This window comes from Colobus angolensis, unplaced genomic scaffold (genome assembly GCF_000951035.1).
Source record: "Colobus angolensis palliatus isolate OR3802 unplaced genomic scaffold, Cang.pa_1.0 Scaffold39, whole genome shotgun sequence".
Lineage (NCBI taxonomy): Eukaryota > Metazoa > Chordata > Mammalia > Primates > Cercopithecidae > Colobus > Colobus angolensis.
Genome location: NW_012117265.1, coordinates 2014234 through 2016523, shown reverse-complemented (window position 1 = coordinate 2016523; position 2290 = coordinate 2014234). Strand labels below are relative to the sequence as shown.

At 53.1% G+C, this 2290-nt stretch overlaps 1 protein-coding gene across 1 annotated transcript in view; it reads right to left on the bottom strand.

Annotated features, from left to right (window-relative positions):
• DOCK6 (dedicator of cytokinesis 6) overlaps nt 1-2290 on the bottom strand; it is a 117188-nt gene that overhangs the window by 27426 nt on the left and 87472 nt on the right. The gene's annotated exons all lie outside the window — the stretch shown is intronic.

Below are 2290 nucleotides of genomic sequence, written 5' to 3'. Positions count from 1 at the left end.
GACAGAGCAAGACTCCGTCTCAAAAAAAAAAAAAAAAAAAGAAAGCTGTAATCCCAGCACTTTGGGAGGCTGAGGCAGGAAAATCGCTTGAACCTAAACCCGGGAGGCGAAGCTTGCAGTGAGCCGAGATTGCACCACTGCACTCCAGCCTGGGCGACTGAGTGAGACTCTGTCTCAAAAAAAAAAAACAGCCAATCTGGCCATAGCCGAGCCACATCCCTGCAGGGTTTCTGTTGGCTGGATTGAGTGATGGTCACCCCTGTTAGGTGGGATATCTGCCCTCTGCTCTACCATAAGCCCCACTTTCCTAGCTGAAACTGGTATTGACAGTGAGGGGTCAGGAGCTGGTGTCTCAGATTCAAAAACCTCATTCTGCCCCTTCTCAGTCGTATGGTACAAGGTTAAGCTACTCATTCATTTGATGCCTCAGTTTCCCCATCAGTAAAATGGAGATAACAATAATACTAACTTCATGGGTTGTTGTGAAAATTTAATGATACGATCCAAGGCCAGGCGCGGTGGTTCAAGCCTGTAATCCCAGCACTTTGGGAGGCCGAGGTGGGCGGATCACCCAAGGTTAGGAGTTCCAGACCAGCCAGGCCAACATGGAGAAACCCTGTCTCTACGAAAAATACAAAATTAGCCAGGTGTGGTGGCACATGCCTGTAACCCCAGCTACTTGGGAGGCTGAGGCAGGAGAATCACTTGAACCTGGGAAGCAGAGGTTGCGGTGAGCCAAGATCACGCCACTGCATTCCAGCCTGGGCAACAAGAGCGAAATTCCGTCTCAAAACAAACAAACAAACAAACAAACAAAAGATATCCATATAAAGTGCTTAGATACATAGTAAGTGCTCAGTAAATGCTCGATATTATTACTATTATAATTAGTATTGCCTGCCTAGCCCCCAAGGGCACTGGAATTGGTAATCCAGGGCCTGAACAAGTCCACTATCAGGGTCTCCGAACATCAACATCCATTTATTGAGCACTTGCTGTATACTCTGACTGTGCTAAGGGCTAACGGATCTGCCCCGTCACTTCCCTGCTCTCATCAACCCTCATTTCCTTCCTCATTCACTACCATCTAGCCATCCTTACTGCTCTCCTGGTAGCCCAAGCATGGTCTTGCCTCAGGGCCTTTGCACCTGCTATTCTGCCTGCCTGGAATGCTCCTTCCCCAGACGTTGCATGGAATGATCCCTCACTTTCTTCAAGTCTCCCTTTAAAAGCGAGGGTAAGGATTTGGGTCTGTTTTGTTTCTTGTTATGTTGCTACACCCAGCACAGGGCTGTGCACACCAGAGGCACTCGAGAAACAATGAATGAACGGATCCACCCAGCAAAGTGGATTCCGGGTCTTACAGCCAGGAGGCACCGGGCAGGATTGGCGCCCCCACCTGGCTGGCTCGTTGTGCACACCGGAGGCACTCGAGACAGACAATGAATGAACAGATCCACCCAGCAAAGCGGATTCCGGGTCTTACAGCCAGGAGGCACCGGGCAGGATTGGCGCCCCCACCTGGCTAGCTCTATGTCCTCCCTCAGGTTTCTTCCCACATTGAGACCCTGCATCTCCCACCTTGTGGACACGCGTGATGACCTCCAGGCCCACAGAGCCCACCAGGGCAGTGATGTCGTCCAGGAAGCGCCCAGGGAAGCGCAGCTTGCGGGGTGTGTCTAGTCGCTGGCCAAGAAGCAGGTGCAGTGCCATACTCTTCACCTGGGGATGGAGTGAGAGGGCCGTGGGTGGGGCTTGAAGGGCTGTAGGTGGGGCTTGAAAGGCTGTGGGTGGAGGAGGCTTGACAGAAGGGGCGGGGCTTTAGTAGCAAGGGAGGTGGGCTGAAGGTAGGTTTGAGCCCTGTAGCTGCAGGTAGAAGTTGGGGCCTGAGGGATGTAGATGGGGTTTGTGACCTATGGGTGGGGCTTGAGAAAGCCATGGGCGGATCCTGTGAGCATCCCAGGCCGAGTGTAGAGAATGGGAAGGCTGAGAGGGTGTGGGAGGGGCTTATGCAGATCTCCCCAGGGCAAAGTCCAGAGGTGGGACAAAGGGTGGGGCTTGAGGCACTGGATTTGAAGGGAGCTTTACTGGAGGTCCAGAGGGGATGCGGCCAGCAGGCCCTGGGAAGGGGGCTTCAAAGAACCTATTGAGGCCGGGCGCGGTGGCTCAAGCCTGTAATCCCAGCACTTTGGGGGGCCGAGACGGGCGGATCACGAGATCAGGAGATCGAGACCATCCTGGCTAACACGGTGAAACCCCGTCTCTACTAAAAAAAAATACAAAAATCTAG